This window comes from Myodes glareolus, chromosome 1 (assembly GCF_982192425.1).
Source record: "Myodes glareolus chromosome 1, mMyoGla1.1, whole genome shotgun sequence".
NCBI lineage: Eukaryota > Metazoa > Chordata > Mammalia > Rodentia > Cricetidae > Myodes > Myodes glareolus.
In genome coordinates, this window is record NC_142026.1 from 49324802 (window position 1) to 49342091 (window position 17290).

The window sequence follows — 17290 nt, forward strand, 5'->3', positions numbered from 1 at the left end:
GTTTGCTTTGTTACCCAGTATGTGGTCAATTTTCGAGAAGGTTCCATGAGCTGCAGAGAAGAAGGTATATTCTTTCCTATTTGGGTGGAATGTTCTATAGATGTCTGTTAAGTCCATTTGATTCAATACCTCCAATAATTCTCTTATTTCTCTGTTAGGTTTCTGTCTGATTGACCTGTCCATTGGTGAGAGAGGAGTGTTGAAGTCTCCTACTATTAGTGTGTGTGGTTTGATGACTGCATTGAGTTCTAGAAGTGTTTCTTTTACATAAGTAGGAGGCTTTAAATTAGGGGCGTAGATATTCAGGATTGAGACTTCCTCCTGATGAATTGTTCCTGTTATGAGTATAAAATGTCCATCTCCATCTCTTCTGATTGATTTTAGTTTGAAGTCAATTTTGTTGGAGATTAGAATGGCCACACCTGCTTGTTTCTTAGGTCCGTTTGCTTGAAAAACCTTTTCCCAACCCTTTACTCTGAGTAGATGTCTGTCTTTGTGGTTGAGGTGTGTTTCTTGTAAACAACAGAATGTTGGATCCTGTTTTCGTATCCAGTCTCTTAGTCTGTGCCTTTTTATAGGTGAATTGAGTCCATTAATATTAAGTGATATTAATGACCAGTGGTTGTTGACTCTGGTTATTATTACTTTTTGTTTGTTTGATTAATAGAGTTTGTATGTGTCCCTTCTTTGAGTTAAGCTCGTGAAGGGTCGCTAGATGTCTGAGTTATTGTAAGCAGTGCTGGCAATGTTGGACTCCTTGGGTTGCGATTTTCCTTCTATTACTTTCTGTAAGGCTGGGTTTGTGGCTGCGAATTGTTTAAATTTGTTCTTATCCTGGAATATTTTGTTTTCTCCATTGATAGTGAATGATAGCTTGGCTGGGTATATTAGTCTGGGCTTGCATCCATGGTCTCTTAGTTTCTGCAGTACCTCTATCCAGGACCTTCTGGCTTTCATGGTTTCCATAGAGAAGTCCGGTGTAAGTCTGATAGGTTTACCTTTATAAGTTACTTGCCCTTTTTCCTTTGCAGCTCTTAATATTCTTTCTTTAATCTGTATGTTTTGTGTTTTGATTATTATATGGCAAGGGGATTTTTTTTTGATCAAGCCTATTCGGTGTTCTGTATGCTTCTTGAACCTTCATAGGGATATCATTCTTAAGATTGGGAAAGTTTTCTTCTATAATTTTGTTGAATATATTTTCTGGTCCTTTGATCTGCAGTTCTTCTCCTTCTTCAATCCCTATTATTCTTAGATTTGGTTTTTTTATTGTGTCCCAGATTTCTTGAATGTTTTGTGATGAGAATTTGTTGGATTTGCTGTTTTCTTTGATCAGAGCATTTATTTTCTCTATGGTATCTTCAGACTCTGAGATTCGTTCTTCCATCTCTTGTATCCTGTTGGTTATGCTTGATTCTGTGGTCTCTGTTCGTTTACCTAGATTTTCCATATCCAGCCGGCCCTCGTTTTGTGTTTTCTTCATTGCCTCCATTTCAGTTTTCAATTCTTGAACTGTTTCCATTACCTGTTTGATTGTTTTTTCTTGGTTTCCCAGTATATCATTCATGGATTTACTCATTTCTTCGATTTTTTTTATATTTTTCATCCATTTCTTTACTCATTTCTTCAATCTTTTTGTTATACTTCTCATCCAGTTCTTTAAGGGAGTTACTCATATCCTGTTTAAGGGACTCTATTGCTTTCATAAGGGCATTTTTTCCCGCTTCTTCTGAATTAAGAGGTTCAAGTCCTTCTATTGTAGGGTCATTGGGTTCTGGTGTTTTCATGTTGCTTTTTAGATTGTTGGAGGAGTTCTTGCCTTGGCGTCTGCCCATCTCTTCCTTCAAATGCTCTCTACTGGATCTTCTAGTACCAGGTCAGGTTCCCTTGTTGGTTAGGGAATTCACTGACAGAAGGCCTACCTTTCCTCAGGCAGTCTATTGAAACACAGGCACTCCCTACTACCGGGTTGCATTCACAACCCAGGCCCAGCGAGCAAGGGAGTTGCTCTGGGGAGATCTTGTGGCCCCAGAGGGAAGCGGGGAAGAGAGGAAGGTGTACCTGGGTAAAGGCTGGGACGGGATTCAGGAGAGCTCCGCAGGGAGGAGTCGCCTCTGCCTGGTGACCAGATTGTCGAGGGGGGCGGGGAAAGGCTGAATTCCTCCTAGGGGAAGCCCTCTGGCCAGGAGAAAACTCACCCCTCCTCCAATAGGAGTCTGCTAGAAGTTCACTCTCTCCTGGATAAAGGCTGGGACGGGATTCAGGAGAGCTCCGCCGCCAGTATTTTATTGAGAATTTTCGCGTCGATGTTCATGAGTGAGATTGGCCTGTAATTCTCTTTCCTGGTTGTGTCTTTGTGTGGTTTTGGTATCAGGGTAACTGTAGCTTCATAAAAGGAGTTTGGCAATGACACTTCTGTTTCTATATTGTGGAATACATTAAGGAGTATAGGTATTAGCTCTTCCTGGAAGTTCTGGTAGAATTCTGCATTGAAACCATCTTGTCCTGGGCTTTTTTTGGTAGGGAGATTTTTGATAACAGCTTCTAATTCTTCATGACTAACAGGTCTATTTAGATTGCTCACCTGATCTTGGTTCAACTTTGGTATATGGTACTTACCTAAAAAGATGTCCATTTCTTTTACATTTTCCAGCTTTGTGGCATATAAACTTTCGTAGTAAGATCTAATGATTTTCTGAATTTCCTCTGTTTCTGTGGTTATGTCCCCCTTTTCATTTCTGATCTTATTAATTTGCATGTTCTCTCTCTGCCATTTGATTAATTTGGATAGGGGTTTGTCGATCTTGTTGATTTTCTCCAAGAACCAGTTTTTTGTTTCATTGATTCTTTGGATTTTTTCTGTGTTTCTATTTTGTTGATTTCAGTCCTCAGTTTGATTATTTCCAGTCTTCTACTCCTCCTGGGTGAATTAGCTTCTTTTTTTTTCTAGAGGTTTCAAGTGTGCTGTTAAGTCTCCAATGTGTGCTTTCTCCATTTTCTTTAATTGGGCACTTAGTGCTATGAACTTTCCTCTTAGCACTGCTTTCATAGTGTCCCATAGGTTTGAGTATGTTGTGTCTTCTTTTCATTAAATTCAAGGAAGACTTTAATTTCTTTCTTTATTTCTTCCTTGACCCAGGGGTGATTTAATAGCTGACAGTTCAACTTCCATGAGTTTGATGGCTTTCTGGGGGTAGTATTGTTGTTGAATACTAACTTTAATCCATGGTGATCTGACAAGACACAGGTGGTTACTAATTTTTTTTGTATCTGTGGAAGTTTGCTCTATTACCAAGTATGTGGTTAATTTTTGAGAAGGTTCCATGGGCTGCAGAGAAGAAGGTATATTCTTTCCTATTTGGGTGGAATGTTCTGTAGATATCTGTTAAGTCCATTTGATTCAATACCTCCAATAATTCTCTTATTTCTCTGTTGGGTTTCTGTCTGATTGATCTGTCCATTGGTGAGAGAGGTGTGTTGAAGTCTCCTACTATTAGTGTGTGTGGTTTGATGACTGCATTGAGTTCTAGAAGTGTTTCTTTTACATAAGTGGATGCCTTTATATTAGGGGCATAGATATTCAGGATTGAGACTTCCTCCTGATGAATTGTTCCTGTTATGAGTATGAAATGTCCATCTCTATCTCTTCTGATAGATTTTAGTTTGAAGTCAACTTTGTTAGATATTAGAATGGCCACACCTGCTTTTGTCTTAGGTCCATTTGCTTGGAAAACCTTTTCCCAGCCCTTTACTCTGAGTAGATGTCTGTCTTTGTGGTTGAGGTGTGTTTCTTGTAAACAGCAGAATGTTGGATTCTGTTTTTGAATCCAATCTCTAAGTCTGTGCTTTTTTATAGGTGAATTGAGTCCATTAATATTAAGTGATATTAATGACCAGCCAGCCCTTGGTTTATGATTTCTTCACTGACTCCATTTCAGTTTTCAAATCTTGAACTGTTTCCATTACCTGTTTGATTGCTTTTTCTTGGTTTCCCAGAATTTCATTTACGGATTTACTCATTTCTTCAAACTTTTTGGTATATTTCTCTTCCATTTCTTTACTCATTTCCTCAGTCTTTTTGTTATACTTATCTTCCATTTCTTTACGGCAGATTTTCACCTCCTGTTTAAGTTCCTCTATTATTTTCATAAAGATCCGCTTAGAGTCGATTTCTTCTATTTCTTCTGGAGTAGGGTGTTCAATTTTTCTAGTTTCGTGCTTCCTGGATTCTGGAGATGTCATGTTGCCTTTCAGGTTGTTGGAGGAATTCTTGCATTGGCGCCTGCCCATCTCCTCCTCTCTGGATGAAACTCCTCAGCACTTTCTGGATAGAACTCCTCAACACTCTCTGGGTAGGACTCCTCAGCACTCTCTGGATAGAGCTCCTCAGCACTCTCTGAGTAGAACTCCTCAGCACTGCAACAGGGCTAGCTGGTCTTCCCAGGACCCAGGAAACAAAAGGGTGGCAGCAGTAGGGGCAGGGAGGGGTCCCGTGGAACACCGAAGACCCTGCCACAGAAGCTGGGGGGGGGGAGGGGCTGTGCTCTCTTCCTGGACAGGCCGTCCAGGCGAGCACCCATTCACCTCTCTGGGTAGAACTCCTCAGCACTGCCTAAGGGTTTAATTTTTAACTCTGGTCTCTATTCAGTTCTGTTTTTCTATATGTCTAATCTTTAGTCCAGTGTCATACAGTCTTGATTTCTCTAGATTAGTTTTAAGATATAAAATTAGGAATTAAATTCTTCAAGCTTGGTTCTTTGGGGATTTTTAAACTGTTTTGAATCCCCTGCATTTGGTTAAGAATGTCAGAATCTGTTTACCAGTTTTTGACAAAAAGAAAAGGCAATAAAAATTTTGATGAGGATTGTATTGGCAATAACAATGTGAAGAATATTGCCATTTTAGACAGTATGTTTTCAACCATGAACATTTTCAATCTGTGAACATAAAAAGCTTTCTCCTTTTAAAAAAGAAAGAAAGTAGACTGAACAAGCCAAGAGGAACAAGCCCATAAGTAGTACTCCCATCATGGCCTCTGCATCATCTCCTGCCTCCAAGTTCCAACTTGAGTTCCTGTTCTGAATTCTTTGGATGACAAACTATTATATGAAGGTAAAAGTGAAATAAACCCTTCCCTTCCCAAGTTGCTTTTGGTCATGGTATTTCATTATAGCACTAGGAACCCTAACAAAGACAAAGGTGTACAAACCCTACTCTCCTCTAATGATACAATGTAAAAGAGAACATTACAGAGTGTCATATCGGCCCACCATAGTGATAGCACAATAATTTTCACTGAATAGAGAAGACAAATATTCTAGATGTCTCATTAAGATAAGTGTTAAAAGGTAGAAGGTAAATATTTAAATTCAGAAGGTATATCATTTTGGTAAGGTTGGTTTTGAGTCCAGAGGTCTGGAGCAGTAATGGATATCATGTAAAAAAATAAAGGAACGAATTACTGAAGTAATTGACAAGATATTTCTTTGTAGTGGCAACTTTTACTACTAAGAACAAAGCACAACAATTGGGTATCTCTTCAGCTTATGGAGTAACAAGAATCCATTAATGGGACCATGAATTGGTACTGTCACTATGGAAATCAGGATAAAAATTCTTCCAAAAAAATAAAAATAGATTTACCACATAATTCAGCTGTAGCAGTCTGGGTTTTGTACCCAAATGATTGTAAACCAGAGCAACAGAAATATTTAGATATCCATCTTTCTTCTGTTTACAGTTGCCAAGATACAGAATCAACCTAGATTCTGCCAAAAGATGAATGGATAAAAGAAATGTTAGGCATATATAATGGAATTTTACTCAGTTGTAAAGAGGTGATATTTGAAAGAAAGTGGATGGAAGTTGAGTTAACTATTAGCAAAATAAGCTAAGTTCAGAAGCACAAATACATATGTTCTCTTTCATATGTGGAAATCTAGGTGTGTGTGTGTGTGTGTGTGTGTGTGTGTACAATGTATAAAAATAGAAAGGCACTATGAGGAGGAACGACAAGGTCCAAAGAGGGCAGGCAGGATGGAACAAGAGACCCCAATAAAGGACATTAAAACCAAACCAAAACAAAACAAAGCAGGGGATCTTTAGGAGGAAGAAGGAGGCTAGCAAGAAAAGTGGAAGGATTTGGGGAAGCCATGGGGCATAGAGAACACAGTCTAATGATATATGCTTGGGAATGTCACGACTGAACATTTTTCTTTGGGTGCTAGTCAAAAAATTAATTCTAAAATTAAGTATAACAAAACTCATAAAATTAATCCTTAGCCAGGAATAGCAGAGCATGCTTATAATCTCGCAGTTGGAGGCAGAGACAGGAGGATTATCATGTTTGAAGTCAAGTAGTTACATAATAAATTCCAGGTTGTTTGGGGCTGAGTGGCAACACCCTACTTCAGAAACAAACAATAAAAAAGTTAAAACAACAAAAATATAACTAAAATAAAAACCATCACCAATGTACTTTTTATGCAACAAATTATTGGGTGTAATTGTGATAGAAATGAAACTATTATAAAGTGAGACTTGGATCTCTCAATCTGGCTACCAAACTGTCCAAGTGGATCCCAAAGAAATGAGAATTTTTTCTGGGAATTTCATGCTTGGGGAAGGAAAAGTCACCAGCCAGAGAGGGGGACTTGTTCCCTTGAAAGAGAGTTCAAAGGAGTTCTAACAAATGATTGGACACCTTACAGAATGAGGCATCTGAGTACTACACAGTGATGCGCTGCTGGGATGCAATTGAAGATGCTGAGTCTAGAAGTGCAGTGACAACTGAGGACCAGGAAAGGATAAGACAGCAGAATGGGGTGATTCACATCATCTGCCACTGCAGCCCTTCAGAAACTGTAACAGGGGGACTAAGAGCTTGAGGCCAGTCTCGGCTACATAAAGCGGTGAGTGTGTGTGTGTGTGTGTGTGTGTGTGTGTGTGTGTGTGTGTGTGTGTGTGTGTGTGACAGAGAGAGAGAAAGAGAGAGAGAACAGAAGTTGAGGGCCCAGCATAGGAAAATGAGAAAGATGGCTGGGCAGTAAGAAGAAATAATAATCAAAAAGGTGTCAAAGAAATTAATATATGGAATCAAACTAAGTGTCAGTCAATTGATGAGTGGATAAACCAAAGAATAACAAAATCATGCCATCTGAAGGAAAATAGATAAAGCCCAATAGCATTTGACTTTTTTTTTCCCTAAAAGTATACTTTGACATCATCTTGGAGTAAAGATTAATGTTGCCTGGTAGCCATGGTTACTAATGAGCTGAACAGTACAATGATAATCAGGTTTGTCATACCGGCAATGGAGTTATGAACACTTCCTAGTAAACAGAGAAGGGTTCGCAGGGCCCTCACCTAGAATTCCAGCCATTGCTCCACTCACACCACCCCACATACAAGGGATCTTGGGAGTTGCTAGAGCATACAGGGCATCAGAAGTAACTGGGTCATCTTCAATGAGGTCATCACCCATTATAGGGTGATAAGCTATTTTGGAGTCACCCAAGCTTCTGTAAATGACCCTCTCCTGTGTTCTGTAAGTAAGCCTAAAAAATTCATTGGTTCATCAATCTGGCATTTGGTCTATCATTGCTGTCCTATCTGGAGTGAATAGACATTGGTCCATATTTGTTCATTTCCCAGGAAAAATTAACTCAACCCTAGTCATAACTTGTCAAGCAAACTAAGCCAGACTCAGAAAGACAAATATCACATGTCTGTGTTTCTGTCATGTGTAGCATCTACATTATGGCACACACACACACACACACACACACACACACACACACACACACACACATACATGATAGCAGGAAGGGGGCTCCATTTGGGGAGAATAGAGGGCCCCACAGGAGGTCGTAGAAGAAAGGAGGTTAACGAGGTATGCATGAGCAGAGTATAATAATGCACGTATGAAGGCTTCGTAATGAAACTGGTTGTTTGGGACATGTTTGAAAACAGCCAAGTTTCATGGGGGGGAACTGACATAAAATTGCCTTCAGAGCAAGCCTTATGGGGAAGAGAGCTTTGAGACTGTGGCAAAGGGAGAGTGGGGGCACGATCTGGCCTGGAAGTGGGAAAGCAATGAGGAGGGACAGAGGACGAGAGCAGTGACAGCATGTTTGGGCCTTGAAGAGAGAGAAAGAGTCTTCCCTTCAAAACCAGAGTGGAGATAGTTTAGGACACAGTGAGCCCTGAAGTGGAACAACCACCTTCAGGTCCAGAGAGAAACTGTGTTAGAAAACAGAGCCACCAGAAATAGCTTTCAAATTCAAGAACAAAGGGGATGTCTGAGTTTTTAGATGTTTCCAGAGTTAATAGTAACTCTCAGATCACACAATACATATCATGCAATATATTATACCTACAACTATACAACTATGTCGTCTGTAGAGGATGGGGAGAAGTTTCACACTACATGATTTAGCCTGGCCATGTCTATGTGTCTCCTAACATGGAGTTGGACATTGGCTATCTTTCAGCTGCAAGGCTAGTGCACAGCAGGCTTTCATTCTGAGGAGACAGACAGGGAGCTATGGGCTCTGTAAGTTAACAGTATACTGATTTTCAAAAACTATTTTTAAAATTAATACAGTTTTTTAAATGGTACCAAGAGACTACTTTTTACAAAAATCAGGAAGTGGCCAAGTGTTAAGTCCTGTCACGATCTAACAGGGTAAAGCCCAATGTGTATAAGGGAGGCAGCAGCTAATGTACTTGACATAGCTCTGCACAGCCAGAGAGATGGAACAGGACGGGGAGGCTGGGAGCGGGTGCTGACAGTTCTGGCATAGGAAGACATCTGTCCTTAGTGCTGTGTCTACTCATGCTCTTGGTTGTGGCTCTGCAAAGTGGGTCAGGGACACAGGAACTGCTCTTTTAGTACCAACTCTCTCCAAAGAGCAGATGTGGCTTGTTTGTTTCAGATGGATCACCTGTCCTGGAAAAGGAGGCAACAAGTCTAGAGGTTAAGCCAGTTTGTATAGACACTCAGGAACACACCCTGGTTCTGCCTCCTGTGAACTGTACCCATGGGAATGTTGCATAAACTACTGAGTCTCTGGTCACTCTGTGTCAGAAATAGAGAGAGAGATATGCTGTGTCTTTCAAATGCCAGGATTTATTGAATGACAATAAATTCACAAGGTATAACGGTCTCAAGGGCAGTAGACTGTAAGTTATTCCCAGATAGATAGATAGGCAGACAGACAGACAGATTTACCATGTGATATGTCTTATGTGATCCTTGATAATTTTGGCAAAGGCAGGAACACATTTTTTTTTATTTATATCTTAATTGCTAATGACTCAGATCACATATGACATATCACATGGTAAATTTGTCTATCTATCTATCATCTATCTATCTATCTATCTATCTATCTATCTATCAATCAATCTATCTATCTACCTACCTGACTGCCTACCTACCTACTTACCTACTATGTAGGTCACAAAGTGATTACAAAGAAGCCAAAGAAATCAAAACCAAACCAAGTGAACTGTGTGAGTGTCTGTACTGATCAAGTAATGAACCTAAACTGAGCCATAAAGATGCTACTGTTGCAGGATGCTACAGTCACATGAAAGCGAAGCTGTCATATTGAATCTAGCTGCAGAAGTAAACTGGCCAGGACCAGGTCCAGATGAGGATGGATGGACAGCAGTTCCAGAACAACAGTGGTGACCAAGCCAAGATCAAACCCCAGGGATGGTTGGAAGTTCTCTACCTTTGGTCCTAGACACAGGTCCAGGTGGTCAGATGACAGATCAGTGAGAAAACTGCCATCTCTTTACTAAGCGTGCACCTCTTTATGAAGTCCGGGTGAGGAAGTTGTATCTCATCCTTGGTCTGGTGTATCCAACAAGGTCTGGGGTCTGATTTCCCCGATACTGTTTTAATATACTCATGTGCCCTTACAATCTCAACTCACCCCAGAAAATCTTGAAGATGGCACTGGTTGACTTTCAGGAATAAGTAATTCCTCAGTCTGTTCTGCATGCGTGGCGCCAGTCAGTGGCTGTTGTTCATCTTCCCACCCAGATGCACAGTCAGCCTGCATTATCAAAATGGAACCAAGAGCTGCTTGTAAAACAAAGTCTCTCGTGACAATGCACAGTCTTAAAACAGCACCAACAAAAGCCCCGCTGTCTTACACCATATAAAGGAGCTTAAAGAAGAGCACACGCTAATCTCAATGCATCTGGCTTCCTTCATACTTGTTTGTTAGATCAGTGCCTTACTAACCAATGCACACACCAAGCACTCAGCCTCCATATAGTAGCACCTGCTTATCTCTGAGGGCTTTGCCTCACTAAAATACCAGGCACTTGCTGACTCATGCCAGGAATATGATGCTGCCCAGATGATGTGGTTGGTGTTTCAGGTCAGTCATGAAGACTGGCAGTGCCAGGCAGGTGCTACCCTTTAAAGTACCAAAAGGGCTTTTTATAGCATTTCTCCTCTGCTCCCTTGGACTCAACTAGGGCTCAGTTACTATTCCCATCTTTCACACTTTCCTGGGAATCCCAGGAGGCCCCGGGGTTGGGGTACCTTGGTTTAATGAGGAGACTTTCTTATTCCGTAGATTATTTTCTTCCTCTAAGTAAAGCATGAAGAGAAAACAAATACCACAACCAAAGGTAGATGAATGACCTCACCAGGGAAGAGCACTGGGTGCCTTGGTCTTTGCTCTGTCAGCCTGGCCAACAGCATCATGATTAACACCGTAGTAACTGGCGAGGGGTCTGGCTGTGCTGCCTACCAGGCAGTTTGACTGGGTGAGTTATGGCTTTATATTTTTAAATTAGCCTCGCTAGCACCATCTGATAAATCAACACAGAAGTCATTAATTGGTTCATTATCTGAGTAATATGATTCCTTCCTTGTGCCAAGAAATGCAGGAGATGCCAGGAAAGTTAAAAATATCCCACTTGAAGCCACAAGAGCCCATTCTTGTCACTGATAAGCTAGGTGGGAAAGTGTACTGGGCACAGAGGTCAAAAAAACACTCAGTCGGTGGCTGATTTCCCTCAAGCAGCCCGTGGTCTCCTGATGGAGAAAGAAGCCACATCCTCACCAGGCAGGCTCCATGCTGCATCATACTCTCTCTTTTTCTCTCTCACTCCCATGCTCACAGGGCCCATCTGGCGGTGTGCAGAGACTGGTGTAAAACACAATGCAGACCACGTTGTTAACCAGACTCACTTGAGTGTGAAACCATAAAGTACATGAGGCCAGGGGGTCAGTGTGCATTACCAGAAAGAGAACTGTCCTGGTTCTCACACCTATGTAGAATCATTTAACATTTTTGTAACTGTATTTTGTTTAAAGGGTGAAAGTGAAGGTCAGAGGAGCTGAGAAAATATAGACACTGAGATAAGAATAGAGTATTCTATAATTATAAAATTCACACTTCCTAAGGATGGTAATAAGTATAATAAACTCAATTCAATTCAAAAATAGATTCCCTGGATCATACATTTGTCTATCTCTGCTGTAACACCAGGGTCTAGAACAAGGTTCACACACTTAGGGAACTTAATTACAGTTGGATAAATAGACTGCTGACAAAAAAGTAGTTAGTAGTTAGAATATAACTCAGTGATTAAAAGCACTGACTGCTCTTGCCCTTCAATTCTCTGTATTCACACAGCTGTGGGTCTGTGACACCAGTTCAAGAGGCACCTTTTCTGATCTCTATAGGCACCAGACATCATGTGACAAACAGACATACATACAGTTATATCACCCATACACATGAAATTTTAAAAATTTAAAACAAATATGTAAGTAAGTGGTGTAGTACCAGGTACTAGCAAGAGGAACGAAGACAGATAAACAGAGTCTGTGGGTAGAGATGCAGTTTTCTGTACTGCATTTTATTTTGTTTGTTTGTTTTGTTTTGTTTTGTTGCTTTTTCGAGACAGGGTTCCTCTGTAACGTTGGTACCTGTCCTGGAACTCACACTGTAGACCAGGCTGGCCTTGAACTCACAGAGATTCACCTGTCTCTGCCTCCCTAGTGCTGGGATTAAAGGTGTGTGCTACCACCGCCCAGCCTGCCTTCTAACAGAAGGTACCTCTGTTATTCTTCACCTACCCAGTGCTGGTGATTGCATGAAAGGTTTTCATGCATTCTGAACAAATAAGACCGAGGTCTAATCCCAACCCTACAAGGTCTCTTTAAGGTGATTACTAAGACACTTGTGGTCAAGAAGGACATTAAACAACGACAAAGCAAACACCATGGAACTAGGTGGGTGTGGTGGCTCAGTTCTAGCCCCTGAGTCACAGACAGGGGTAAACCTAAGTACAAGCCACCCAGGACTACTTTTTCTCAAAAACAACAATAGCAAACAAAAATACCCTCCCCCAACAGGAGTTAAACCTGACTCTGGAATGGAGTGTTTGTATAACTCGCATAAGGGTTTGATCTGCAGAATAGCCAAAGAAGAAGAAAAAAAATAAGACTATGTAAGGACTGGGACGATGGCTCAGAGTTTAAGATCACATGTTACTCTTTTTAAAGAACCTAGCTTTTGTTCCTAGCAGCCAAAGCCCAACACCTCAAGAAGATCCTCAACTTCTCTGGATACCAGGCATGTATGTGGTATGCATATATATGTATGTATGTATATGCAAGCAAAACACTCATGCACACTAAATTAAAAAAACAAATCTAAAAGAAATTTAAAATTTATATAATCATCAGAGAAGATCACAACCCAAAAATTCCACTGTAATTTAAACAGTCATTATTTGGCAGATGTAGAAAGTCCTTGTAGGTTTCGGCAAAGAATGGACAGGGCCAGCACAGCCTTTTCTGGAGGAGACCAGAAGTGACCAGCAGGGTTACCTGGAAAGTTTGAATGGTTCTTAGGACAGGGTCACATTTCTCTGTAGCCAAGAATATGCTGAGGAACACATTGTACTCTTGGGCAGAATTCTGCTGTCCCTACTGGCTCAGATCCCTTCTGTTCTGTCTCTATCTCTAAGATTAACAACGTGCAATTCGGTTCCTTATGTCCTCAGTGGTGAGTCTGCACCTCTGTTACTTCCAGGTACTACAGCAGGAAAGAGACTCCCTTCAAAAAGCCTGCACACTGTGGGACAGTCACACAGAGTGTGCCTCCTGGCCCTTACACTTCTGCACTGTATATTGGCCGGTGCCTGATTACTTACCTAGTTTGTTTTGTCAGAGGGCAAGACAAATACCTGTTCTTCAGTCATGCAGAAGGGAGGTCCCTTGGGAGTCTTTTCAAACCCTTGACCCACACCAGCGGGTGCCTGTCCTGACTGGATACTCAGCAACACATGGGGAATGCCCAACTTCATGTCCTCCAACCAGCAAGGGAAAGGATACATTCTAAATTGAATTTCACACTAAAAGTCATACTTCTACTATTTACAACTATAATAAAAGGGTAACCATAATGAAAACTGTAAAAAAAATAATAAACCCTCCAAACTAAAACATTTGGCTTACTAGAGACCACCAGTGTGACTCTGTGCTAATTCATTTTAATGTAGGATTCAGAACAAGGTATAAATTCTCTCATCTACATCTAATTTAAGAATATCTTTACCTCAGGAATAAAAAGAGTGCAAATTAGAAAATCTATTAATATATTCACCACATTAACAAATCAGGAAATTATATAGTTATCTCAACAGAGGAAGAGAAAGAGTTCAGTACCATTTATCCTACCCGCATAAGACATGTATTAGAGATAAAAATCCTGGCTATGAAAGGCTTCCATAAATACACTCTCAGTGACTGGAGAGACACCCCATCAGTTCAGAGCACTGGCTGCTCTTGCATCAGACCTGGATTCAATTCCCAACAACCACATGTTGGTCCACAGACATCTGTAACTTCAGTTCCAGAGGATCTAATACCCTTTTCTGGCCTTCACAGGCACCAGGCATCAATGTGGTACACAGACATACACACAGACAAAAAGTAAAATAAACAAATATATTTCTTATAAAAGCTATTTTACTTAAATTATGCAGTTATTCTTGGTGGAAGGTTTCTAAAAGTGTTCTTCACAAAATCATGTTCAACACAACGTTGTTGTGTTTTATCTGTTCTTTCTTCATATTTTATTCTTCATATCAGTCCCTGCAGTAATTTCTAATCAGCCATAGTCTTAAATCCCCAGACAGAAGTACCAGGTTTGCTCCAGCTCAAGAGGAAGGAACACAATGTTGGTTCACAGAAAACTAGACTAGGGGAGGACCCATCACCAGAGGCAAGGGAAACTGCCTTAATGGACCTTCTGAGGTGTTTAAAAAATGTGTGGATGGTCTTGTTGTGTGTGTGTGTGTTTCCTTCTGTTCATAACTCCTTGAAATCTATGCTACTAGAGGAGGGAGATGGAGGTCCTTCAGGGAAGGTTTCTACCTTAGCATGATTGGTTCTTTCGTCTCGAGAAGTCTTTTGGTGTGGATGTTCTGGGGGTGGCTGTCCAATGTACTAAAGCTTAGGGGTGTCTCTGGACTCCAATCACTAGGGTTGCTGTTCCTATTACTTGTGGCAACCACAGTCTGTGGAGTCAGCCATGGGGTGCACTCTGATAATCTCAGCAACCAAGAGTCTGGGGCAGCAGACCAGCAAATTCCACACTAGCCCAGCTATTGCTTCCTCTGCATGGAAGGTTATTTGTTTCTGTTTTGCTCAGCTTGGTCTTTGAATATCGCCTCTGCTTTGCTTTACCATAACAAAAGGCAAAGAAGGTCTTTCCACTGCTTACAAGCCACCTCCTCCCCTTCATCATTGACCCTCTCCCAAGTCTAGTTCTCAGTGAAAAATCACAGTCAAGGCCAGCACTGTATTAATAATTATTTTTTTCTTCCTTCCCAGCAAGCTGTGGCATTTAACACTAAGCAGGCTGAATGATGCCCTTCAGCGCTATTTTGAGCTACAAAGATATTTGACGGCAATTTTGTTTATTTCTTGTGCTATTCAGCAGTTAGAAAAATAATAATCCTAACATGGTCATCCTTCCAAACCTCTTACAGGAAGTGGAGCCAGTGAAGGGACTCTCCTGTGGATGACATCTGAGCTGGGACATAGATGCAGCCCTGGCTGCTTATTTACACATCACTGACTATGAGATTTCACCAAAACACAGAAGAGTTTGACTTGTCAGAATAATCCTGTCTTCCCTCACTGTGGCAGTCCTGACATTTTTAGCAGAGAGGGTGCTCTCCTCCTTCTCCCTCCTCAGGACCAATACCAGGTCTCACCACTCACCTCTCTCATTCATCTGCATCATTTCAATCTAAGCCCAGAGCTGATGAAATAAAACAGCCTACACCAATCTGACATCCACCCTTTAGAACACCGTACCAATATTAGATGAGATTAAGCATATTTGTATTATCAAGAAGGCACCACTCCCAAGATAGCAGAGTACAACAGAGGACCATTTAGTGATGTGGGTAAATAAATGACCTCATAAGAAAATTATGTCTCGCATCAGGCTGCTAATGGAGGCACAGGGCGGGCATCTGGAGAGCTGCAATGAAACTGTGACTAGTAAGGAACTCTGGAAAGTGACAGAATGTCCCCTTTCTGTTGTACACTGAGCACATGTGCAGTCACATGTGGGGATAGTCTTCCAACAACTATCTGTTCCCCCAACTCCTTAGCCCTAGGTGGGATCCTGTGATACACCTGTGTCCCAGTCATAGTCCCTGGCTGCAGTGATGAGGCCCGGGGAAACCTGACTAGACTGAAGCTATCAGAGCAACTCTCAGTTTATACAGAAGCCATTCTACCAAGTTTGAACGGATAAGGCTACCGGGCCTGAAGTGAGATGGTCACAAGTTCAAGTCCTACCTGAAGTACAAGTAAGACCAAGCCCAGGCTAAGACTTTGTTTTTCAAAATAAAAAGAAAAGAAAAGTTACAGAAAAGGAGAGTGGGAATATAGCTTACTAGTAGAGCATGTGTGAAGCCATGGATTCCGTTGTCAATACCACCATGACAAGAGTGGTAAGTAGGTTTTCTTGATCCCAGTAGAAGTTTCCAAGAGTAGAGAAAAAGAACTGAGTCCCCTTCTAGACCACCTAGAGAAACTGCCAAGCAGCATGTCCCCATCATCCTAACTGTCAGTGGAATAGGAGGACTGTGAATTCGAGGCCAAGCTGTGCTTCTGAGTAAGTTCTAGGTCAGTCTGCATGATATAGTTAGATTCTGCCCCCCAAATAAAACCAAACAACAATAACCACCTGATTCCAACTCCAGCTGTCTGTGGCTCAGATGGTGGAGCCAATTCAAGCCAATTGTTCAGTCAGCATTGGCTGACATTTCTGTCACTGGCTGTGACATGGTTCTGAATTTCTTCTAGAACAAGGGGGAAACTCCACCAGGAAGCCTCTCCCCTAGAGACTACCCAGAGCAACAAAGCCTAGGCACCTCAGTGAGGACACCAAGATGAGAAGACTAGACTAGCCTCAAATTCACTAATGCAAATCTCTCTCTCTCTCTCTCTCTCTCTCTCTCTCTCTCTCTCTCTCTCTCTCTCTCTTTTTAAAGTACCAAAAGGCCAGCTACTCATTTCCTTGGGTTCACACAAAGATGATATAATCAATTGTAAAAAGCTACTGATAAAAGACTGGAGAGATGATTCAACAGTTTAGACCTCTAGCTATTCTTCTAGAGGACCTGAGGACCTGGGTTCCAGGAACCCAGCACCCTCGGCCATGCCATTTCACTTCCAGAGAGATCTGATACCCTCTTTTGGCTTCTTTTGATAACACATGTATGTTGTATGCAGACATAAACAGACAATTCCTCAAATGCAAAAAATAAACATTTAAAAGTTTCTGATAGGCAGCATACAAATAACAGAAAATGAAGAGTGTTGATAGATCAAAATATACAGTACAAACAATAAAACAGCTGGCCGGGAGATGTCCTAGCTTCAAACAGAGCCCCCGCACAGTAGATATGACAGTCCTCTGTGAATTCCCTTTGCCTTTGGATCCGGTTTTAGATCTGAGTAAAAGGGAGAATAGATATAAAGTCCTCAACTGTCAGAAGAGTAAATTAAGAGACAGGGGTGGAATATTAGTTTAAGATGTGCTATATTCATTTATGCTGTGGATATTTGTTTAATAATATAAAGACGTGTTGCATTCTTTTATGTTGCATTTGTTTAACTCTGTGAAGCTGTGTTTCTTTGCCTGCCTAAAACACCTGATTGCTCTAATAAAGAGCTGAATGGCCAATAGCTAGGCAGGAGAAAGGATAGGCAGGGTTGGCAGGC